The 26,112-nt window shown below is 39.6% G+C and overlaps 1 pseudogene; it reads left to right on the top strand.

Moving 5' to 3' along the window:
* The window catches only part of LOC149206490 (peroxisomal 2,4-dienoyl-CoA reductase [(3E)-enoyl-CoA-producing] pseudogene), a 70,079-nt pseudogene extending 48,511 nt beyond the window's left edge, over positions 1 to 21,568 (top strand).
* Positions 21,569 to 26,112: the final 4,544 nt, after the last annotated feature.

Genomic DNA, 26,112 nt, shown 5'->3' with positions numbered 1-26,112 from the left:
GGGCCTACATCTGCATTTTGAAAATTTGTCACTGTCAGTTTTGAGACGATATATAAAAACAAAAAAAAATAGATAATTTAAAAAACTTGTGAAAAATGAAATACCTCTGTCGTCCCATTGTTCTCCCTGTGGAAGAACCATGTCCGGATCATTGCGAAAATCCATTCCGGCATAAGGAAAATCCTGGATCGCAAAGACCTAGCCCTCCAGCCAGTGAAAGTAACCATCAGGAAATCGAACAACTGCTGCTCCCTCATCAGGATGCCGGGCCATTATCGCAACCCATCTCGTCAACTTAGGCTCCCGAGGAGGCCCAACTGGAACTGTAAGATGCTGGGGGATCAGCATTGGAACTCTCTCTAGGGCAAAGCTCACAAATAAAGGCCCATATCCAAAGGTCTTCAGTTGTCCGTTCTTTGCCCTGGTTAGTTGGCCCTTCATATTGGCCAACACAGCATCGCACCAGTTGAAAATGGTGCCTCGGAAGCAATCTATAGCCATCCGCATTTGGGAACCAGTGGCTATGTGCAAAGCGGCAGCACCGCAAAGTCTGGTAACTGTAAAGGCAATTACCATAAGTTCTGGTCGGGATATGTATTTGATTTCTATCCCCTTCTCCTGGTTCTGATTGTTGCACCACTCTAGCCGGAGACTAGCAAGGGATTGGCCACCCGGCCTAGTCCCGAATAGAGAGAGTTGCTCGCCCCTATTAGGCATGCCAGTGAGAAAATATATGTCGGAGGGCTCTATCTCGAGCTGGTGCTCTCCGATGTAGAAACATTGATCATGAATGTTCCACCTTTCAACCAGCCACTCTAAGAATGGCACCTGGGCCCTCATGCCAGGTTGATGACCTATTGCGGCCAAATCGACATCTTCGTGTTCTCTTTCACGCCAATCTAGCATGGTGGGCAATCTACACACCAAAAAACATTGATTAGAATTCATAAAATTAAAATTTGATGGTTGATTTTTGTGTTTAGGGTTTGAAAATCCGCTTTACGCGGAGTACGCACCCCGCGTTAAGAAAACAGAGTGGTGGGACGCAGCTGTTTTGAAGGTGGGCTGCGTACTCACACCTTTTTCCCATATACGAAAATGTTAGGGTACGCAGGTCGCCCATGGGGCACCTGTGTCCCCCGAAAAGCGGACCCTAAAACCCAAAACCCTCTAAAAAATCAAACTAAGACTTGGAATGAAATTCTAAACAGATGAAATTGAAGAGGAGGATGTTGTGAAATACCTGAAAGAGACGGCGCTCGATTCTGACGGTCGGATTCTCCGCAAAGTCCACGGGAAGTTTCTTGTCAAAAGCCCTTTTCTCAACCTCAACAGTAAAATGGTAAAAATGACATGGTAAAAAGTGTTTTTATAGGTTTTTTGGATGAATGAATGCTAAGTTTGTTTATTTTTTACCATGAAAAGATATTTTTCAATGTATTTTTGCCCATCTTAAACAGGTATGAGTAATGTGTTGTTTTTGTGCAGGACAAAAGGACTTTAGGGTAAAATCATCATTTTTCACGAACCAAGAAATCAGAGTCATCTTTTAAGCTCTTTTCTGACTCCTAAAACATGAAAAGATTGCCGAGCGTTTCTTTTACACTCGTTAAAATGGAATTAAAAGACAGTCCTCTTACAGCCCTTTTCTGACAGTAAAAACAAGAAAAGATTGCCGGATTTTTGTCGTTTCAAATTCGATACTGGAAATAAAACGACATGCCTCTGATCGCTTTTTACTTTTCAGGTCAAAGGCATTAATCATGAAAGTACTCCTTGGTCGTAAGATCAAGCGGTTCTCTCAGGTATTATTTTATACTTTTTCGGGCTTGGGAGACACAAATTTACGAAAAAGTTCACCTTGGAGTCTTCTTTAGTTTTTTCAGACTCTCTAAAATTGAAAAACGCCGAGTTTCTCCTATACTGGACTCGTTAAAATTTCACATTAAAGGACCTGTTCGATTACAAACAAGAACGGACCACTCCTTCTTAGGGTCTGAATCTAAACTAAGTTGGACTCATCCGAAGGATGAGCTTATAATCAAGCATATGTTATCCTCCTCAAGCTTGTAAAAAATAAAGAGGTACTTGCCAGAAATGGTGGGGGAAAAGAGAGAGGAATGAACCTATTTGTTATCCTTTGTTACAGAAGAACCTTATCACCGCTCTTGAACACGACACTTTTCATTCACCTGGGTTGGGAAATCCTTTGCCTTAAAGTTGATCAAACCACTTTGAAAGTCTTCAACCGTTTCCGGGTATTAACTTTGGGTCAATCGTCACCAAGCCATCTGTCGTGTCGTTATGTGTTCAAGAGGTCTCTGCAGATAAACCATTCATATGCAAAATACTTGTCATCCATTTGACCATCCCTGAGTCAGTCCTTACAGCAACATTTCTTCAACTTGAACAATGATTTCGTGTTGTGGGCTTGCCTGCAACGGGTCACTTTCTATCGACATCAGCACATTATCTGGAAAGATGACTTAGAAATCGTCAGTACCTTGAAGTCTGCATGCATCAATGGCAGGTTTCTCGCCTTTGACGACAGTTTACATCATTGACTTTCGATCAAAGGATTCCGTGACGTGTTCGACATCAACCCATTCATTCACATTTCATGGATTGTACTGGGTACTTTGAGAACCATTGACATCACTGGTGGTTTCTCTCACACTTGTTAACGGTTTACATCATTGATCGGTAATCAAGTGGTTTCTACCATGCTCGACATCAACTCATTTATTCGCATGGATAGAATCGTACCAATTCGGGAAGTAGAAATGAAGACCCTGGATCTAGTTTCCACCATCCAGGCTGCGAGGAGTTTTGTATTCATTATATTGTAGACTAATCATTAACAGATGGCTGCGTCCATACTGTGTCTACAAAAGTCTATGATTGTAATGTACTGAAAAATCATTCTTGTATCAGAGCAGTAGTTAGATTATTAGTTAAATTTTTCAATCTGAGTATGGGAATGCCTACCTCAGCGATGATATCATCTTATATATGTATTTTGTGTTGAATATTTGCAGGTTCTGACCAGGTCCTCCGCAAGATACTCCTTGAAATGATAAAGTACTTCACCCTTCCTAGATCATATAAAACCCTAATCTACTACAGGCTTCGCACTTTAGGGGGAAATCTGTTACACTAAAAAATGTCACCATGACTATTTGCAGTTAGTATGGCTCCATCCACTATCATACTATCCTCCTTGGCAAGTCTCATGCCTTTGCTCTTCATGTCAAACTTCAAGAAAGAGAGAAAAGTCATGTAAAGTCAATTATCTCTGGTACGCAGTTTCTCTTAGCCTTACCTGCGTGTACGCAACCCAATTTCACAATACCTGCGTATTTGTACGCTCTGTATGTAAAGGGGTGGGTGCGTACCCCTGTAAAGTTCAAAGGGCGCGAGTTTCATCTTAAAAAAGTTACTTGTGGTCATTTCTAGAATCTTCTAGAAGCTTGTTTGACGTGTATGAAGCGCCTCCAGATGGTTCATGTATCCCTACCAAAGAGGAACTTATCCCATCAAGAGGGGAGCTATCCCATCCAAAGAGGGGCTTATCCCATTGATGGTGGACCTGAATAACTTCCTCTAGAGCACTATAAATACAGGCATTGGGCCAAAGGGAGGGGAGGTTGAAAGCTGAATATTCCTAAGGGTAGATGCTGCTGGAATTAGGACTTCCTTGTAGAAGCTTGTGAGGAGAGATTACCATCTTTGCTTGTTCTATTTGGAAGTGGGTGAGCTGATCAGAGTAGAGGAGGACTCTTGTGGACCCTGGGAGGGACTTGAACAACACCAAGGCTCAGGTTGTAATGGTTCCTTTTGTTACCTTTTAATACAAATTAGTCCATTCTTCTCAACAATTTGTTATTTATGAGTTGTTTCATATACTCCTTGGTATATATGTTAAATATGTTTTATTTTATGTGATATTCAGGTGCTATTCAATCGTTTGATTGTTGGTGAATGCAGGTTTCGAAGTGAAGGAGGAGCTCATCCGGATCAACGAAGCTAGACTACTACAACAGCGTTGGATTACAGGTAGGATCTAAACACTTGATTTCTCATATTGTAAAAGCATATTTAGGGAAGGATTGCTCTTATTTGTCTTGTTTGTCATTAGAAAGTCTTAGGCTTCTAGGAAGGTCGGTTGTTTCCGCACTAACGACTCTTTCCACGTGACAGGAAGAAACATCTACAACCCTATTTTCTAGAGATCCATTAAACCTAGGAGCCTTCCATCTCAAGTCCTCACCCTAGGAGCTTAGATAGTGGGGAGATTTGGTTCAGTGTTCTAGATCAGTCATGCTCATTGTAGATCAGAAGCATCTCATCGTGCTCATATCTAGTATCAGCTTGAAAACCTCACTGGAGAGTTCAATCATCATGTCTCAATAGTAGTAGACTCTTATTCACATAGGACATCAAATAAAATATTATATTATAAAAAAATATATATCACAAAAAGGATATGTTATTTGTCCTCCCTCTCACGAAGGAAGCAACGACAAGCCTCATCTTATCTCATACAAAAACACTAGATCAATATATCTTAGTCCCATATATATATGGAATTATCTATCAATTGAATCCCACTTATTATTGTCATAATGTATCCTTTTCATACCCATAGCCTACTAAAAAAACTCTCTAAAGAGCTTCTTCAACCTACCTCATAGCTAGCCATGCCAGCAACATCACACTCAAACTTGGTCATGCTTAAAGCTACAAACTTCTCACCCAAAAATATCATGGAAAATATCGTACTAAAGCAACACCCATATGTGGTCATCTCACCAATAATGATCCCAAATAAAATCAATACATCCATGTAGTCACATATCACAGGAATAATATCTCGTACCAAAAATTTATCAACCCATGCAAACATATTGAAGTGTGCTTGGAGGAAAATCAATGTGTATGAAGTAGCTCAATCATGAATCGACTTAGATTCTATGCAAAACACACACGCACACACGTATAGGGATGGGTGTTCACATGGAACATTAATTCTTCAATCAACTGTCAATTGTCAAGTCAAGATCAACAATATTTCTTCATACCATTTTGAAATTAAATTAGAGTGTCCAAGGATTTTCATTTTTGAAAACTCTTCAATAGCCTCATGATATAGATTTTCTTCATGCCATGATTCTTCATTTTGAACTTCAGAGGACATATCCATCTTACTTTGATCATCAGAGGCTCATTAGCTATCAGGAATATACCATCAACATATCAAACCAAAATCAAAGTCATACCTTGGACTTCTTTCGAGGTATAGATTTGGATTTGCACATCTTCCTAGATTCAAAAGGTAATTGTCAATGTAGACATACTAGGCTTGGGGATCTTGTTTTTTGCAAACATAACACTTGACTAAGGAAATATGCTCAACCTCACACAAATCAACACTATGCAATGAAATCAACTAAGTCATCATATCAAGTCTTCGATGCCAAATCAAAACTAATATCAAAATCATAAAAGTTTCTACCAATTATCATTGTGATAAAATCTTAGGTAGATCTCACATACAAATATCAAGTTACAAAAACCTTTATATACCAAGCACTATCCAATAAAAATTTATCAAGGCATCCTTTTGATCATGAATCATTTCTATCGCTAAATGCAAATGCATACACCTAGGATAAGTCATACAAGTTCCACGCATTCATGGTGAGATTACTGCAGGCTTCAACAATTTGTACTACAACTAATGTGCTCAATCCAATGAAGTCAATATAGAATCAATGTGAATATTAACAAATAAAAGTCATTATGCCCACATAGCACTGTCATGAAGGCAAACCATCAATTATTAAATCAAAACCTCTATTTTTTATTATAGTGAGTACAATCAGTTGATAATACAAAACATATCTATGTACTATCAAGCACTAAGTCAAAGTTTTGAAGCATCATAAATCATCCAAACCAATACGCTAAATCTTGTCAAACCCTTGCAATTGTTGTCAAACATTGTTATATACTAACTTCAATGATCAAATCAAAATAACATATTGATAGGCATATTCTCGACTCCTACAAACACAATTTTTGTCAACAAATTCACATTCTCTATAGTAAGTAAAAACTTCCCCACTCATAAGACATTCTATTGCCTACTTCATGTCTATAGGACTAGCATACTTCAGGTGCAGTTCTGATCTCATGCATAAGGATTCAGTTTTTGTGACGTATTGACATAACTGCACCCATAGACCTTCTTCCATGCAGTTGGGAAGCTTATAATAGAACAAATAAAATATCTTCCATGTTGTTGGGGATTAGACTAAGCGAAACCCTCCATTCTCAGACTAGAACTTGTTGCAGACCAGGAATGTCAGATATTTGTCTCTTTATGTCCAGAAAAATTATTTCAATAATAAAGAATATTCCATATGAAAATGATAATAGGTGTGCGAATATTATGAAGAGTATTCCTCTTAATGAGTAATCACTTTAGACTTCATCATTATAAACTTATCTATCATAATAGTTTCATGAATCACCAAAACTGTTAGATCATGAAATCAGACTATATCAAAAAACATATATTCATCATGTTAGCATAAACTGCCTCATCATCACATATGAACATGATATAAAAATTTCCTCAAAGGTTAGAGTCTTATGATTAGGCAAGTTGATAGGTGTATCATCATACCTCAAAGTGTTCCCATTATAATACAAGTGTTGTCCTCGATGGAAACTCATTGACATGTCAGTTCAGTTTTGATGAAAGGTAACCCATAGTGTAATGGATCCATTCAAATGTAACTGGGCATTGGTACAGAAGAACAAGAAGATGGAACTAAAGTCTACTAATCAGAATAAAGAAGTTGAAGGTAAATGATGGTGAAATTTTTTTTAAGATGTATACGGATGTCCACTTAGTCAAAACAACATATACATGTAGGTCTACATAAAAAAAGCACGTATACGTATACATGCACTCTTGCAAGAAGAAAAGCACGTACATGACAGAAAATCAAAAAAAATTTAGAGTAGAGAATACCAGGGGTCAATACCATGGTATTAGCCCACACTATTGAGAGGAATAATGACTATTTGATCCCACCCAAGAATACCATGGGTCCTAAGTGGTTTTGGTCCAAGGTATTGAGAAAGACCTAAAACTATATAAGGAGGAGAACATCATATGGCCTTGGTGTGCAAGTGAAAAGGGTTTATAAGGAATACTTCTATCTGAAGTGTATTTTATGTTGCAGGGGCTATCTTGGTGATTTGATCTGAAATATTTTTTGCACCTTGAATTCAATGTTGGATTAGGATCATGAGATCTGAAATGACTTATCATTGAAAGGTCTAATATTGGCTGGGCCAGATCTAATTGTGTACACCTGTTTCATTATTTGAATCTCATGATCTAGGTTTTTCTGAATTTCGAATAGCAGCGAAGTTATGAGTTAATATTTGCATATCTATACTCTGGTTCGTTTTGGTGAAGTTGTGTATACATGCTAGTTGGACTCTTAGAAGTAGTTTATACAAAAGAAAAAGTATGGTGTTCAGAGATGACTGATCTGTTTGATTAGTATTGTTGTTTTATTATTGTTTGTCAATGAGGTCTTCTTAGATCTGAATGTAAAATTGAATGCATAAGGAGTTTAATATCTGATTGACTGATTGTATAAGTGAGAAGGTTGATCTTTGCTACTTCCTGTGTAAGGTTCTGTAAATTGACAGTAGTTGTTAAATATATTTCTGGTTGGTACAAACTTGATTCAAAATTTTTATGTTTCAATAATTTTGAAGGTATATGTAGGTTTGATTAAAGGAAGTAGTGTATACACGCAGGTTGGGTTTAGTAAAGTAGCGTATACATTCTGATGCATGATTTTTGAGGTTGTAGCTGTTTATGAAAGATGATGTAGGTTTCTGGGTTCAACATGGTGATCTGGTGATAATGATGTGATTTTGTAAATTACTTGATTATTAGTTGATGCAATTTGAGTTTAAAAGTTTCTGATGGGCCCAATATGAAAATTTGATGAAACAAGGCCATCATGTGTATTGTTGTGTACCAGAAGCATCCAATTTGAAAATTTATGAAACGTGGTCCCTGGAGGATGAGAGAAGGTTGTAGCGTTCTGTGGGCCAGTGCCTATGTACTAGTAAACACATAGGCTAGTACAAGAGCTAGGGGGTTGTAGCTCCCTTCCAATAGAAGCTGGAAAATGAGAGAAGGTTGTAGCTTTCTGTAGGTGGGTGCCTGCTTACTGGTATGAGTCTGCGCCAAGTCAAATTGTAAATAATTTTTCTTATTATTTAAATAAGACAAAGATGATAACAACAGGTGGTTTTCACCCACATTGGGTTTCCACCTTAAATCTTGGTGTTCATGTGTGTTGCTTATGTGTGATGGTTTATTATGTTTTTATTACAATGTTTAATAAGTTACTGATGCACTGGTTATAGATCATCACCTGATAAATTAACTCAATCACAAGTTCTCTGGGTAAACACTGGTTTCACTAATCATAGTAGCGTGTACATGGTAGTTCACTTCACAGAAGTAGCGTATACAAATATGTTTGTGAAATGAAAAATTATTGATATGATAATAATAATTCACCCCCACCCAGTAATATTTCCAACAATCGCAGTAGGTCCTTCAGAAGAAGCTTGATCACTTGAAGGAAGATCTTGCAAGATGAATAATCACGAAGGCATGGGATCCATCAGACCACCAATCTTCAATCAAAGCAACTTAGTATATTGGAAAATAAGAACTAGAGCCAATCTACAATCGCTTGGAGCCGATGTTTGGGAAATTGTGGAAGGAGGATATCAATTTCCAGGAGAAATTCCTATATACTTTGCAGGTAAGAAGCTATACGAACCCAATGCCAAAGTTGTCAGTACATTATTTGGAAGTCTATGAGAATCAGAATTATCAAAGTCATGCAGCTCAAGACAACCAAAGACATATGGGACAAAATCATTCAAAGCTATGAAGGAGACTCTCAGGTAAAATGTGCTGAGCTTTAAACTCTCAGAATTCAGTATGAAACTCTTAAGATGCATAGTGATGAGAGTGTTGCTAGTTACTTCTTAAGTATAGATGAGACTGTTAATTGTATGAAGAATCTGGATGAAGAGATAAAGGAAGTTACTTAGTTGAGAAATTTTTGATATCTTTGTCTTTTAAATTTGAGTCAAAAGTGTTTGCCTATTTTCTTATTGGGGACTGACCTAGGTTCGGAGTTAATTAGCCAAACAAATCCCTGCACTACTAGCCCTTTTGGCAACAGTCCATAGAGCGTGGGCTGAGGTATCACCCGAAGTAGTATGGGAGGGTGCTAGAACCAAGCTTCCGCACCCTAGAGATGTATGATGAGTTTGATTGGTCCTTTGTTTGTTCTTGCACACAGGTGGCTTCGCACACCTTCTGTTACTCACGGCCTAATACCCTGCCTTCGCATATCCCTAACCAGGGGTTGTGCCACACTCTGCGTTATTACCCGAGATCTTATTTAACTTCCAGTATTATTTAAGCACCTTCGCCTACTTAAATGTCTTAAGTTCTACTTAATAATACAAAACATTCATATATGTTCGTGTAGTAAATAAATAGTATATTTTCAAATTATATCCGATCATGCATTAAACTAGGAAAAGGTACACAAAATTATAGCAAAACTTCTCTTTATTGATTCTCCAATAGTTACAGACTCGACCCACCCTATGCACTCAGCTGCAGGGGTCCACGCAGTCAACTGCGGACTACTAGGCCTATGTGCACTCAGCCGAAGAGCCTTCTCCTACTCTATGACTCGTAGACACACTTTACACTTCGACTCAATCACTTAGACTTTTCATCCTTCTATTCTCTTCATTTATTCCTTCTTTTCTACACTTAGATCCTCGCTCTATTTATACGATTCCATGGTCCTCAGACCATGGGTAGGTCTATCTAGTCGACATTACATTACAAAACTAGGGCAGAAAATCCTGTGACTCTATCATACTTTCACGCCCTGCGCCCATAATTCGCAGAGCTTTTACAACAAGATTTGGTCAAAACTTGGGATTTAAGCCCCAAAACATGCCTTGGGCGGGATTCCATGCCCAATAGGCCCCCAACGCAAACATCGTGACTCGCACTTGAGTCACTCTGTCGGCATGGAGATCTTTGCGCGGAGTCCCTCTAACTGTTCTCGAACTGCGGCAAGGTCAGGAGCACACGAAGCTGCTGCTCGTTGGATCTATTACATACGTTGTTCTGAGACCTCTGTGTTGGGAGTGCTTCTCTACATTAGTACCTGCATCCCCTGCATGTGTGTGAGCTTGCCTTAAATTTCTTCTGTGATGGTGAAGGCCTCGTCAATTCAAGGCTGAACACCCACCTTTAGGACTGCTTCGTTGTGTCATGTTGAATCCACCTGCTCTCTCAACACTTTAGCCTATTGCATCTTCATGATCCTTTGAGTGAGGACCACTGTCTACATAGTTCCTCGAACACTCTCATACTGTTGTTGGAGTTCTCGCACTTCTATCTCTAAATGTTGGATGTTGGGGTCCTCCTGCATATTTGTGAGGACCACAAGTGATTCTTCCAACATACTGGTGTAGTCTCGGACTACACCGCCAATCTCATCCAGTCCCACTGTGATAGCGCTAGTGCGCTATTCTCTGACTTCTGGGGGCGTGGAAAACTATGCCTCTAATTGCACCTTGCCGATTTGAAGGTTCAACTCCAGCTGAACCTTTGTTATTTACTCCCATGCCTCACACACCCCTACTACTAACCTATGGATGCAAGCTTCTGTTGTTATGTCCGCTGGGATGGACAGCTCCAAGACGCTTTGGCAGGCTTCATCTATTGCCTGTACCAACTGTTGATTCTGCGACACCAATTCGTCATGCTGCAAGCTCAATTCTTCCATATTAATTTTATGCTCACTAAGAACTTGCAATGTGCAGCTCTCCCTAGCTTACAGCTCCACAGTTATCCCATCCTACAAAGCATATAAGGTCTCTCATGGGAGTGTAGCCATATTGATACCGAGACCCTTCAGTGCGCTCACTGTAGGCATGTTAGCCTCATTTGTTGTCACGAGTGCCCCTTCCAGCAGCACTATGGTATTTGTCATCCGCACACACAACGTTTGTTCTGCTGGCATTGTTCCAATTGCGAGGCTAGTCGAAAGGGTACCAATATGAGGAGGGAGCACCTGTAATTCCTGCAACTATGCTCTAAGGGCCCCTAACACAAGTCGGTTCTCATGCATGAAACCTTGGAGAGCCTCAGAGGTGACATCGTGCACTGTCTCACCGATGTCGTGTAGATCACCCTCAGTTAGGGTGATCGGGTCAATAGACAACTTCAATGCCTTGACCTTCTTAGCCCACACTGTCGCCTCTATTGGGTGTTGGCACTTCAAATCCGTTGACACGGTTTGTGGGTCCATGGTTCCCTTTTCTATCTCTGCTTCCTCTACCTCCTGCCCCTGCGAAGGCATCGTTTGGCCCTCGCACACCTTTGTCGCTACCTCCTGTGTTGCTGCTGCTACTATAGCCTTTTCCTACTCAGTGGTTTTCTGTGCAGCGTCCCATGCCACTCGCATTTAGGATGTCGTTGCTGCCTCCCTTCTACTTTCTTCCAACTGTGCGATGTGTAGCCTGGCCTCTTCTTTCTTCCTCTGTGATGCCGACTTCTTAATCTCTACGACATCTGGGCACGCCACTTGATGAGCCTCAAAAATGGATAATTATTTGGGCTCATTCAACCTCCTAATTCGACTTAATCCACCATTCTCATTAGTTTATTGCATTTTTTTTATTATATTTATGCTAATAGAGTGAATTGGGTTAGTCATTATGCCATCAAGTCTAATGTGTGCTTTGTGTAGCCTTTTTGGTCAATTTGGAGACAAGATTGAAGGTTTTAATGAGCACTTGGCAACCAAATTCATGGGAGAACAAGGGAGAGGATTTGGAGGAAGGTGTCCCCTTCATTTATGGGCCCTTACCTCGAATTCTCCACCATCAGCTCGGATTTCAAGGGCCACCAAATCAATTACCACAAGGGCAGCCAAGCAAGTCAAGTAGGACTGCTGTTAACTACAAGTTTTGGGTAGCCGAGTCCCTAAAGTTTAGGAGGACTGTTGGGGTCCTCAATTTGTATAAATAAGAGGGCTTAGGGCCTCATTTCAGTTGGTCATTTTTTGTTAGCCAGTAGTTAGTCATTTTGTGTTCATTTTGTAGTCATTTTGTAGTTCTATTTTTAGGCAGTAGATTAGCTTTGCTTTCAGCACATTTTCGAGCTTTCCCTTGTGGACAGTTTTTGATGTAACTCTTCTTTTCTTGCTCAATAAAGATGAATCCAGCTTTGCACCAGCTATAAATCTCTCTTAGGAGGTTGTAGCTCTTGGGGTTGGGCCCATCTCAAGTTCCTAGTACCTCCTTTGTTTATCTTCATGTGTTTTTGCTACATTCTTAGAATAAAATATGCTATTTAGATTTACATCTTGTTTTGTTATTTAGATTGCTTTTGATGGTTAAAGTAGCTTTTCATGTTCATATCTAGTTGGTAGGATAATAACAGAAAAAAGGCTCCAAAAAAGGGTCAACAAACACTTTTGGTTTCACCTCTTCCTTATTGGATCAGGGGCTGGAATTGAAGTAACCATGTCGTCCCAAACAAAAACACTAGTTTGCTTTACCATGCAATCTTTAGTGTACTGTTTTCATTTGCAGAAATTGGTTATGTGTTCAGATCTTTGAAATGGTTCATTGCATGATTGATGTACATGGTTTTCTTTCCAAATAAAGCTGCTACTCATTCGTTTTATTGACAGTTAGATTAGATTAGATAGGACTTTCATTATTTGCAAGACTTTGTTGATTCGGTTAAATGTACACCGTGCAGGGCATCTCTACCACTCTCTCATCCACCTAAGCTTCATTAGAGCCAGCTGCTCCATCTCCTAGCTAGGTTCCTCGTCTCACACCTGTCCTTTTTCTCACGTAACCCTACCTTTTTGCTCCATCATTGTGTTAGCCTTCTTTAAGCCAAGTCAACCTTCTACACCCTCTCACCACTCCATCCACTAGTCCCTGGGTCACTCCAGGCCCCTATCCTACCTCCATATCCATTCATGCATCTTCCCTCACTCACCCATCCTCCAAAATCCAATTTTTAAACGTCCTGCAGAAATTTCTGAACATCCTGTAGAAATTCCTGAAACATCCTGTAGAAACCCTGCAGACTTCCTGTAGAAGCTCACAAATGAGGTTTCTTGATAGCCAAACTTTGTGAAACTCTATGGGAGGGTGTTAGGGACTCCTTAGCCCCTCTATGAACCTTCCCGACCTCTTCCAAGCATTTATCCTCCTTGATCCACCCCTGCACAGTCAAAGAACAGTGAAAGCATATGCATGATGAAACTGACGAATTAATAAAAAATACAAAAAGATGTTTTCTTCAGATAGAGGTAGTCTAGACACATGTATTTTACCTTCATAGAAGTAATGGCATCTCTTTCAGTAGTTTTCATTCTCTCCTTTGCATCAGCAGGACTATCTGGTAGAATTAGGGTTTGCTAGGGTTTGCGTTTTCCTTCAGTTTTTCAATCTCTTTTCGCAAATAGATTAGCTTCCTTCGAGTTAGCTTTCATCCATCAGTTAAAAAGCTTCTTCTGAGAGCTCATAGAAGTTGGCTTAATCTCCTAGCGGACTTGTGCCAGCTGACCAAGTGACACCTGCGGCAAGAGCTAGTACTTGTGCATACAGCACCGTCGCTTCCAAGTTTGTTATGAACTACCGGGTTGATAAAATTAAATAAGGGAGTTCCAGGAGTTGCAGCATTATTGCTGCAATACTGGGGCCCACCATCTTTTTGGCGCTGTTGCCAGGGAAGCGTCAGAGTATTGGTGATTGCTGCTTTTCTTCTATTTTCCACTACAACCTTCTGCTAAGTAGTTTATTTCATTTCCATTATGCAATTTCCTTTTTGCAAAAGTAGATTAGCACTTCCCGCTTTCATAGATTTGCATTTCAATTCCGCAATTTCATTTCTACAAGCGTAGATTAGCATTTCAATTCCACAAGCGTAGACTAGCATTTCATTCCTGCAATTTCACTTGAGCAAAATAGATTAGTCCTTTCCTGCTTTCATTTCAATTCCGCATTTTCATTTTAGCAAGATAGTTAGTTGCAGTTCGATCTATTTCAGTTTTGCAGGTAGAAGTAGAAAAAAGCAAAAATCAACCAAAGAGATTTCATTTCATGCGTTGTAGGAGTAGAGATAAATTAGAAAAATGATTGCACAACACCCCTACTGCTTCACACAGCCAACCTTCTCTCTTCTTCAATGGTTGTGATTAAAGAACCCTTAGGTGGACAGTAAGACATATCTGAAGAACCTCAAGGGAAGAAGAAGAAGAAGAAACCATTCCTCTGGAGCGAATGGCTACAAGCAGAAATTTTGGGAGCAGTACCTTATCCAAAAATGAATTTGCAAATCAGATCGAAGATTTCAAGAGTGATATGAGGCAGTTTCTTGCCATGCAACTGGACACCTTGCAGATCCAAAGGAAGCAAGAGGAAGCCAAGAGGGCTTTGGCCATCTTCTGTCCCAGGTGCACTAGTAAGCATCCTAGGAATGAATTTCCATTGCACTCCATAGAAGTGTGTTTTATTTGTGAAAGAGACCATCCTACGAATCAATGCCCTTCCTTGCCCGGAATTAAAGCTGCCTGTCAAAGGGCTAAAGGAGCCACTAAAACACTCTATTATATGAACCAAAGGAGGCCACATGGACCTAGATCTTACCAAAAGGAACTACAAGGGACATTCGAGACCTATTATGACCCCTATCAAGCCACTTTCATGCCTTCTTGGGGTCCACCTACTCATTCTTCCCAGTTCACACCTCCTCCTTGTTCCTTCACAGATCGATATTATGCCCAACCAGTTGCTCATTCGTTTCACTCTTATGCTCAGCCACAGCCTCAGTGGAATGCACCTCATCAGGGGTGGAGGCCCCAGTACAACTCTCATCCCACTCCTTTGCCTCCACCATGTGCTCAACTGAAACCATCGCCCCCTGCTCCACCAAGGCAACCCCAAATTCCTACCCAACCGCAACCCCATCCACATCCATCTCAAAAATACACCCCCACTCAACTACCCATACCACCATCTCCAAACCCGCACATTGGAATAGCTCAACCCAATTGCAGAGCTAAGGCACAACATGTCCAAATGACTCCTCTTGAGCTCAATGATCTTCACCAAAGCTCAGAAAGAGTGTTGCAAAACATAGATTATATTGACAACATTGAAGGACCAAAGGAAAAATAAGATTCCAAAGAGGAGATGAAAGAAACATGGGCTGCACCTGATGAAGAGAATAGATCAAAATCAGAGATCGAGAAAGCTTCCCCATGGTTACTATAAAATCTTCCATGTATTCAAGAGAAAGATCAGCGAAAGGAGGAAGATGAGAAAGTCATGGTAGAAGGTGACATGAAACATGACCCAGATCAAAGAAACATGGGCTGCACCTGATGAAGAGAATAGATCAAAATCAGAGATCGAGAAAGCTTCCTCATGGTTACTATAAAATATTCCATGTATTCAAGAGAAAGATCAGCGAAAGGAGGAAGATGAGAAAGTCATGGTAGAAGGTGACATGAAACATGACCCAGATCAGCAAAAGGACCAAGGATATCAGAGCTATATTGAGATATGGTTTCAGAAGGTCACTAAGTTGCAGCGGTACTCTCTTCCTCAGCTATGTTTGATCCCTTCAAAGCCAGATCATTTGGTCTCTGAAATCTGGATAGTTGTCAAAGCATGCATTTCAAGCCTCCACATCATTTTGTCTCTAATATCGATGTGCACATGGCTCCATTGGAAGTATTCGTACACTTGAAAATGATTTTGTTTTTCAAGTAGGGTAGGGTAAAAAACAAAAAGACAAAAAAAAAAAAAAAATGAAAAATAAGAAGAAAATAAAAATCTAAGGTGAAAACCTTCTCGGAGGCGCCTTAGATTGGCTCATTGATTGAAAACCTCCATGAGGCGGTCAATGGGTTGGAAAAAAAAAAAGAGAAAAGAGAATAAGATCTCTGGGTGAAAACCTTCCTTGGAGGTGCTCGCGGCAGCCAATTAGGGTGAAAACCTCCATGAGGCGCCCTAGTTGTTTTTCACAAAAAAAAAGAGGAAAAGAAAAATAAAAATAAACCTAATTTGCATTGAACAATTGCAGGTTGCAGCAAGGACATTTCAAGTCAGGAGGATCACTCAAAACAAAGACAAAGGAATTTTTGTGCCTTCTACAAGAAGTTCTGTGTCTTCTACAGGAAGCCTACAAACGAGCCAAAATTGTTCTCTGAAGAGGACCTGAAGGCCGAGAATCTTTCCATGAGGCCTGGAAGCATCCATGTTTCCATCCCTCACCCTTCTCCATCATTTTTTTCATCTCATTGTACTTCTTTCCTCAAAACTGTGTGTTCTACTGGAAGTTCCTGTAGATGTTATAGGATTTCTACAGGAAGCTAGAAATGGATATGAAAAAGGTATTTTGGCAAACATGATAGCTTCCTCAAGGGTTCAGAAGTCCTCCTGCAATCTTAAAACTCCTCCTCCATCATCTCCATGCCTGCATCACAGCCAAAGCTCAGTTTTGCTTTCCATGCAAAAACTTGCAGACTGCTTTGAAGAAAAAATACATAGAACAAAATTTGTTTTTGACCTAAATTTAAAACCATGCATCCATTTGAAATTTGTTTTTATGGGGAATTGTATAGGAACGATGGCAACATGCCCAAGCAATTTCAGCCCATTTCGGTGCACGGTTTCCAAGAAATCTGCCTCCATCATCGTCAGCCATTTTTGTATTTTCTCCAAATCTGTGCATCCATTTCAAAACTTGTTTCATAGGGAGATGCATATGGATGATAGTAACCTACCCAAGCAGTTTTAGCCAATCCCGATGCACGATTTCTGAGAAATTGATCTCTGAAATCTTCAGCCATTTTCCATTTTTCTCGAAATCTGTGCATCCATTGATCGCAATTTTTCTATGGGAGGTGCATCATGATGACAGGAACATGCTCAACAAGTTTCATATCGATCCGATCTATTTTTCGGGAGCAATGGCGAAAACAAGTTTCAGTCCTGTGAAAATTCAGCAGCAGCAGCTTGAGGGTGCAGATCTGAACATGGAAATGAACTCCTGAAGCTTAGATCCGGCTAGAGGATACCTGCACAAGAAAAATAACCACACATCAGACAACAAAGAGTTTATAGCACAAATGAGCCATCATGCAACCACCGAAACAGATGCATGCAGCAGCAAAAAGCACCTCACAACAACGATTTGACTTCAGGTACGTGACTAAAACGTGTTCCTCTATTGCATGAATCTAATCTAAGCACTGCATGAACAAATGAGATGGGGAATTCAGCCAGGAATCTAGCCATATTCGATTGCACTCATCCAGGCAAAAATCACGCAGCATGCGTGTATAGTCATTCACGTGGAAGTTGAAAAACACAGGAAGTGGTGGACGTGTTGAACTCCAGTGCACAGGACATCAGATGATTAACAAATAGAATAAGACATGCAGTTCATAACATCACTACAGTTCGAAAAAGCCAGTGCACATGTTTTTTCCACCTCACCACAAATCATGCAGCAATTAAAGATGGCTCAGCTGAAACTCACGAACTGCTGTTCATCTGCACTTTCCACATCCTCAACTGAAGTGTGCACAATTAGTTAACCTATCGTCCTCCACTGAGTTGTCCTATCTGTTTCCAAAATTCTACTGCATATAAGGCTCGCTCAGAGGCGCAAGGGCACTCTACAGGCGTTTCTACAGGAAGACGTCCTACAGAAAAGTATAGCAAAGAACAATGTAAACTTTGAAACGGGAACTATAAACTCAAAACAGGAACTCTGGCCCAAAAACCTCAAAAAAACCACAAAAACAGTGCTCAAAACTAAAAGTGTGTATACTGGAACGATGTTTTTTTTTTAGGTGTCAATTTTGCGGCTGTTTTAAAAATGGCAGTGACTACGAAATTTTCTACGAAATTTTCCTGCAAAATATAGCTTCAGAACGAAAGTGTTGATACTGGAATAATGATTTTTTTTTTTAGGGTCAATTTTCATACTTCTTAAAAAATGCTAATAAAACCAATTTTTTATGTCTCAAACAAAGTTAAATTTTAAGGAAAAAACACATTAATGTTTCTGGTAGAATATCATTTTTCTTTCCTAAGTATAAATTTAACATGTTTTCAACCACAACATGCTAGATACAAAAGAAATTGAAATTTTTTCAACTATAAAACTAAAAAAAAATGACATTATGAACAAATTATATCACTGAATGAATTCAAAAGTCTTTATTTGTATACTGAATAAAACAAACATTATATCTCTAATTTGATATTGCATTGTAGATATTTAAACAATAAAATTTATCATACTTAAGACATAATCCAACAACATAAAAATGCTTCATAACTTCTCATTTAACAAAATATGGAAAACATTAATTTTATTTGAAGATACGATGCATACATCAGTTATATAAACTATCTTAAACAATTATTCAAAATCACTCATATTTTCTTGCACACCATCAGAATTCACATCTTCAAATGAGTGACTGGATGCTGACGAAGATGTTCCATATTCTTCTCTTTCATCAACTAGTGCCCCATCTAAGTTCACATGCATGCCCAACATTCCAGGTTTCAAAAGTCTTCTAAATCTACCACTGGTTTCAGCAGACTCCCATGTCAACACTGTTCCTTCTGGTAACAACCTTTTTAGAATCTCTGTCGTCTTGAAGCGAAGAGTTCCTCTCTACTTGCATGGTGGATTTTTGCAAACAATACTAATTTTTTTTATATATTTTTTCTCTACACACTAACCATAACATAACCATACTTATTTGAATGAAAAAGGGACCAAGTAAATTGATTGTTATCCCCCACTCTACGTATTTAGTGGTTTAAAATTTAAAATTGTTCTTTAACTTGTTTGTCTTTTCATTATTTTCAAAAAAAATTCCACGTGGTGCATCAACTCACAGTGATCATTGATGCTTTTACGAGCCACACTATGTACAATGGGTTAATATATAGAGCATATTGTTGGTTTATTATGCTTGTTAGTATACTTAGAAAGAAAGGAAATACCATTTATGGTGATTTGGTACATCTTAACTCACTATTGAGTTAAAATTTCCTGCAATTGTCGGTCAGTTATTATTATTAAATGTAGTAATGCACCTTTAACAATGCTCCAATAGATCTTAAGTACATTAATAAACAAATTTCATGGCCGTATTGATGTGCCCTTAATTTCTATGATGCACTACTGGTGGTGCTCCAGGACATAAAAAAAACACCATGAGATAATATTTTAAAAAATTATTGTGCCAATGAATGCATGATACTTGAGAACACCAATGTTCTAAAAATTATTACAACGCACAATTGATGATGCATTATAATAAATTGGGAATCAATGACTTTTACTCATTATTTTGGCAGAAAACTTTAAGTTTAATATTCAATGAATATAACAAAGGGTAATTTAGACTATATTTTTTTTATTTTCCACCCGCCCCCCCACCTAAGTTTAATATTCAATGAATATAACAAAGGGTAATTTAGACTAGATTTTTTTTATTTTCCACCCGCCCCCCACGCCCAGAAAGATCTAATAAGCACCTTCAAATTACCGAGCTTGATATTGCATACTCTAATCATAATATTTGACTACCTACACCATATCTATGTGTGAAAGCTCTGAAATGTTCATCCATCCGGAAACCTGCCAAGAAGTAGTGGAAGATATGGCGGATATATAGATATATATATATATATATACCATGGATTTGGCACCCTAGATCACTCTTTCTACAATATAATAGCATAGAATGGATATATGAATACTTTCATATGAAACGTGATAAGAGTTCATTAATAATACCCTGCACTGAATAGATGAACCTTTTAATACATCTCTTAAACGAAAGGAACGCTGTGAACGAGTCTTTTACGACGTTTCAGGGAGGAACGTTGTGAATATCTAGAGGAAAGTTGTCAGTGAATCTTTTAATATTTAGGAATGCTGTGAAAGAATCTTTTAATGCATCCTTAACCAGACTGTATGTTCGGGTCATCCGAGAACAAACTGCAAGGTCAACCGTTGAATTTCTTGCTGGGAAGTTCCGATAACCAAAGTTACAATCGGGTCTAGGTCTTCTGTAAAATACTATTGGATATATATTCCTGGAAGACCTGCTCAGAGTTAATGGATGATATGACCGTCACCTATAAAAATTAAATAACCCATAAACATAGGGATTCACAGCCTTTCTCCAACGAATGTGTTACAAAGGTTCATTTATTAGGTCCCAATCTTATGGCACTAAAATTTATGTTGGTGTGAGAAGACTGACACCTAATAATAAATGGACCTTTTTAATACTTTCTTTTGGAGGAAGGCTCTAGGTCTAACTAGAAGCAAAGGGCATCTGCATTAGAATACTATAGACATGGATGGAAAAATATTATCATATAGTTTGTGAAGCCATATTATGTCTACTTGTACTTTTGTTTAAATTATTGTTGTGAAGCCATATTGTGTTTACTTTTACTTTTGTTTAAATTATTGTTTGGTACAATCAAATGAAGATATTGAATATATCGATGAAATCATGGACAAAATGTCAATATTTGGGAGTTTGCTTTGTGACATATGATAGAACCCTAGAAATAGATTTATCAATGTAGGTGAATTTTTCCACTATATCAATTGGATTTGGATAGTCACTCAATTGGATGGACGCCTAATAAATGAACTTTTTTTAGTAAATATTTTTGGAGGGTTGTAGGTCTAATTAGAATCAATACTCTTCTGCATTAAAATACTATAGAGCTGGATGGAAAAATATTTGCATATAGTTTGGGATGTCATATATGGCCCGATACAGGTGGAAGTACTTTTGTTTAGATTATTGTTCTTGTACAATTGTATAATGATATTGAATTTATATATGAAATCATCGACACAACGTTAAAATTGGGGAGTTTGGTTCAATTTAATATGTGACATACAATAATAGCCCTAGAAATAGATTTATCAATGTAGTTCGTGGATTTTGCTGCTATATGCTTTTGATCTTCGGTAAAGACCATCGTCGAGGAAGCTATTGCAGCGCTCCAAGCGCCAGGCATTCGGGCCATTGGAATTGAAGGAGATGTTTGCAAGATAGAGGATGCTGCTCGTGTTGTTGAAGTAACAGTAAAGCAGTTTGGAAGACTTGATATTCTTGTGAATGGTGCTGCGGGCAATTTTCTTTGTGCTGTAGAGGATTTATCACCAAATGGCTTCCAAACAGTATTGGATATTGACTCTGTTGGCACATTTACAATGTGCAATGCTGCATTGCAATATTTAAAGAAAGGTGGACTTGGAAAGTCTCCTTCAGAAGCTGGTGTTATTTTGAACATAAGTGCGACATTGCATTATACAGCATGATGGTATCAAATTCATGTCTCTCCGCCCGCACAGGGCCACCCCCGGGCCGCCCCGCCCCACCCGAGGGGCGGAGTGTCGATTGCCCAGGGGTGCCGCTGCTGCGGAGGGGGCAGGCGGGGGTACTAATATAGCGATTTCATCAGCAGTGACTTGGAAGCTTGAGGATGGCATAGCAGTATTTGCTGAGAATAAGAAATCTCAGATCCTAAATACAGTAACAATGTTAGAATAGAAAGATTTACTCCAAAACAAACGCTCACATTTTTGAGAAAGAAGAGAAGATATCAATAGGACAGCAGCGACTTGATATAGCATCAGTTGTAAAGATGGTTGTGGAAGGAGTCCACTTGATCTGGGTAGGGCGTAGTATATATATAATTAGGCATCTTACTCTCCACAAATGAGCAGCCAGCACTTCGAACGTAGAGCAATTTCCTGACAGTTGCCCGCTTGCTGAGACCTGGCTCTTCAAGGTTTGAAGCGTTTCTTCGTTCATAAAAAATGTTTTGAGTTTGCATCGCTGTTTGTTGAGGTTGCATAGTTCGGAAAGTGTTTTTTCCCAGCTTTTGTCATCTGAAGCTCTGGTGTTTGTGGGGATTCCATATAGATCCTGTACAGGCATGGAATTAAACTGGTCGTAAATGGATTCCTTGTCACTGGCATTTGTAGCCAAAAGGAGTTCTCTGGATGTTATAGACATTTTTGTGCCTTACAGCATGAAGCATGAAATGTCCATAATCTGAGGGATCCAAAGTCCCTAAACATGTTGTTCCTACCCCTAGAGGAAAAAGGTCAGCAAACCACAACACTGAATAGCAGTTCTCCACCTGAAAACACACAAAAACAAGGCAATTCTAGATCATGTCAACTGCTCCACTGAGCATCTGCGCTGAATGTCAACTGCTCCACTGTCTACCTGCGCTGAATGTCAACTGCAAAGAGGGCTACCTGCGTTGGGCGAGTTGGGACATGTGGCACAGTCATTCCTCAAGGTGTCAATGCCCAGGAAGCTTCCAAAATGACACTTGGATCAGGGAATTCGACTGGTGATGAGTAAGAGGGTCTAGATCTCCAAGTGGAAGCAAGAACCTCCAAGTGGACTTAAGAACTGAAGAATAACTGAAGTGAGAGAGGACACTAGTCAGCTTCATGCCAGCCTCAAGCTGACTCATCCTTTCTCCAAAACTCCCATATATAAAGCTCTCTCATGAGGTCTAAGGAGCCTGGAATCTTGTCAATGTAAGGAAGTGTTGTTGGTTTGAGTTTAGAACTATTGGGTGATTTGCTTTGAAGGAGGTGAAGAGGAGATTTCTTTCTGCTGGGAGGTGATGCCGGATTGGGCCTTTTATGGTTGTATCACTTCCTGAACTTTACTTCTTCCATTAATAAAGCATTTGAGGTTCTTCTATATACATGTGTCTCAATGGTGTATTGTTATACTTGTGTATTTGATTTATTCTAATCCTTGAATCAATTATGAATGTATGCTTCTTGTAGTTTCCCTCTCTTGCCATTTTGCAGGATCTTGGTGTAGCTGGGCTAGTGAAAGAGAAAGGAGCCGGGAGCAAGCAGCAAGGAGAGAAGATTGGATCAACCATTAGCGAAAGACATCGGTTAGTGGATCTCTTTCTCCCCTATTTTACTTTCATAAAGAAGAAATCTTAGATCGCTTTGCTTCGATTGTTGCTGAGGTACTATCACCCTTAGAGTGGGATAGGGTCATTCCGTATTGGATACTTTTCCCAACAAAAAATTGGTGACTCCACTGGGGATCGTATCTTGTTGGTTGTTTGTGTTTTTGCTATTCATTTCCTAAACACAGGGAGTACCAAATCGAACTGCATTTGGATCTTTCAAATGCAAAGTAGAGGGCAGCTACTCTAGCTCAGTTTCTGGGAATGTTTATGATTTGAAGAGCTAATCCACAAGGACTCTGAACAGCTCTTAGTGATAGCTTTTCATCCTCCTAATTACCCTTTAGTGTGTACTTGATTGATAGCCTTTGATTTGGCCAAAAACTGTGAATTTTTTAGCAATCTGTAACCCGGAAACTGAGAAAAACGAAAGTTTATCTCTTCATTGCAGGCACTGTGAAGGGAGTCTGCATTTCATTGCAGGTCCCAAAGGGGCTACCTGCGCTAAAGTTCAAACTGACAGTGTACTACCTATGCTGAACCAGTTTTGCCTTGTGCTACTGGGGTTCCCTACGGTTTGTTGCCCTATTTTCATCCTTGTTTTTGCAGCCTGTTATCAGTCAATGTACCTATCTGAAACCACTTTTCCTTACCACTATTCCACCTCGGTTGTATAAAGAAACTGTATTTGTTCTTTGTGTATTTCTTATATCATTTGCAGTTTCCCATAACGAAAGTGAACTAGTCTTGATGTGGCCTCTTAGATCTAGACCTGTGATAAGTGTCATTTTGATCTTAAGAGTTAGTTTGTTTGTTGTTCATAGCTGATTGAGCTTTTTCTTTCGTCATATGGTTTGAATTTATGTATTTCTAGTGTCGAAACAAGTAAATCTTAAGATGTCTTTTGATTTTGGACAAAGCTTGTTTACTTTCACTTGAAATTGAATTCAAAGTTATACAACAGCTTTCTTTTTGTAGTACATCAACATTAAGAAAGAGAAAAGAAATACCTGCATTGTGCATGTGCATTTTGACAGTTTGCATGTTGATTTAGGAAAAAGTGCATTAGTGTGTGCTCTATGATCTGTGTGAAAAGATGATGTCTTTCTTTTCCCTCAGTAGTTAAGATTTTCAAATTTGAAAGATTGAAAAGCTTGCTTATCATCTTAGACTGCATTTAGGAAGTTGTATTATACATCTCGTGGTGATCCATAAAGGCAAACTGCTAAACAAGATCAACTTAAAATGAATTGAATTTACACAACAACGCTTTGAAACATAACGCAAACACATAGAGGTCTAAGCTAGAGACGTGTTCCGGCGTCGTTAAACGTGATATCTTAGCGTTGAGTGGTTGGGTGATTCCTCCACGGTGAAGCGATAAGTATCAATACAGACTTGTGCTCCCACGTACCGTCGCGTATATATTGGGAGACCCTTATAGGAACAAAACCTTTATCCATAGGAAGCCGTGTCGGCCGCCCTACTGATCGCAATGCAGTGAACACAGCATTCACGAAGATCGACCACTCGTACCGTAAAACGTATTCTGTGGTTTTGCGAAAAGTTTGGCACACCCTCTGCCTAGAACTCCAGAGATGTTTCTTTTGGCCTTTTTCAAACTCTATAACTGAAAAAGTCCATCCGAGCATTTGTCACTTCGGGCTCGTTAAAACATCGAAGGAGACTAGAGTCATCTTTAGCTTTTTCTCGACTCTTAAAAAGTGAAAAAGCAAGTTGTGTCTAAAGCGTCGTTATAAAATTTATTTTAAACGGAACATAATCACCTCCTATTCCTGCGTTGATCTGTAGGTTGAGAACATGGAACGCCCCAACCAAGGAATTCCACATGATGGAAATCCTAGTCCTTTCTCCTCTTGGGGAGAAGTTGGTGCGCCCCACATTGCCACATTGTCGCTTCCAGGACTGACAATTGGCCTGCCAATTTGGCTATTCTCAACCAATGTAGTTCAGAACACCATGGTTCCTGAACAGTCGAGTCAACGGTTAGATCAGTCTAGAGCTGCCCACCAGCCTTCTACTTCCTATAACTCTTCTTCCAATCCTTCATCTTCACAAGGTAAAGCTGGCAAAAGCCAAGCTCCCATGGAGAAGAAGGAGAAGAAGAGGAGAGAGAAGAAGAAGAAGGAGCCTAAGGCGACTGGGGGCAAGCAAAAGACATCTGACAAAAATCCACACACAGCACAGACCGGGCCTAGATCGCCATGTGTCATATGTAGAGGAGACCACTTCCATAGAGATTGTCCCTGTATTCCCTGGATACTAAGGGACTGGTCCCCTCGTTTGCACAATTCGGGAGCATCAACCTCTGATAGCCATGTTGAATGCTTACCATCAACCAGCGAAAGTGAAGGTTCAAGACAAAGAGGGGGAGCAAGATCCCCCTGCAGACTTTGTGAAGGCAATCACGCCATCCACCATTGTCCCTTCTTAGACAAAGCGAAGAGAGTTTTGGAAGATCGTCCGGTTTCACCGTTGAGACTTCCTCCTGGATACAAAAAACTCGTGCCAAGTCCTTCGTTGGTTGAAAATATAGCTGGCCCGCTCAAGTGGTCAGCTGAAGCGTCAGTCATTGAAAATGAACTTACTGAATCCAGACCGGATGAAAGTCCAAAGGTCGAAACGGCAGTTGACCCGGTTCTTCCTTCAGAAGTTTCATCTTCAAATGACACCGTCATTGAAGATTCATCTTCAAATGACACCCTCACTAAAGAGAATAAGGATGACACCATCCAGATTCTTTTCATCAACACAGACTCTGACGAGCATCAGGGCAATGCGCCCATTCCTTTATCGCAGGAAGGAACATCGTCAAGGTCATATTCGGCCGTGTATTCGGTCCCACCACCAAGCAACCTGGTTGTGTCCTTTGATTGGAACCAACTAGGC

This window comes from Pinus tabuliformis, chromosome 1_2, assembly GCF_031772625.1.
Source record: "Pinus tabuliformis cultivar Carrire ecotype Pingquan chromosome 1_2, CPIR1, whole genome shotgun sequence".
In the NCBI taxonomy this organism is placed as follows: domain Eukaryota; kingdom Viridiplantae; phylum Streptophyta; class Pinopsida; order Pinales; family Pinaceae; genus Pinus; species Pinus tabuliformis.
Note: the sequence above shows the minus strand (reverse complement) of the source record. Positions and strands in the feature narration are given on the sequence as shown.